We start from the raw sequence: 639 nt of genomic DNA, 5'->3' as shown, positions 1-639 counted from the left end.
TATAATTATAAGTGTATAGGATGAATATATATGTATTTGCATGTGTATATACAATTTTCTCTCGCTTTATACAAACAGAAACGCAATTTATACACTTCTGTGTATAAAGCGAGAGAGGCGAGCACAGAGAGAGTGAGCGAGAGAGGAGAGTGGCGAGCGAGAGTTTGAGGGAGAGAGGCGCTGGCAAACAGTTTGCTATAGGAGACAATTAAATCAAAGTGTGATTATACCATTTAATTTGAATTAATAGTTTGCCATTATGTACAATTTTCCCTAAGAGTAATAAGATCAACTATAAATTTAGTTAGTGAGTGTAATAATTATATCCAATATTAATGATCTAAAGGTTGGTAAGAGTGATAATATCAACTAAGTATAAATTTTGTTTACATATGAATAATTGGTTGGTAGATATTCCTTCATTCCATTTTTATTTGTCCACTATACTATTTTGGAATGTTCAACAAAATTTGTTCAGTTCATAAAACAAATAAATAGTTTACCATGTTGTGTCTGTTTTACCTGCTATTAATTAATATTATTTATTTTTTAATATTTAGCTAACTTATATTTAGTAAGAGTAATGTGGTAAAATTATTTCTATCATTAACTGCTTCCTAATTCTTGTACAAAGTCAAT

The sequence above is a fragment of the Solanum tuberosum genome, unplaced genomic scaffold (assembly GCF_000226075.1).
Source record: "Solanum tuberosum cultivar DM 1-3 516 R44 unplaced genomic scaffold, SolTub_3.0 scf00078, whole genome shotgun sequence".
Taxonomy (NCBI): Eukaryota; Viridiplantae; Streptophyta; class Magnoliopsida; order Solanales; family Solanaceae; genus Solanum; species Solanum tuberosum.
Note: the sequence above shows the minus strand (reverse complement) of the source record.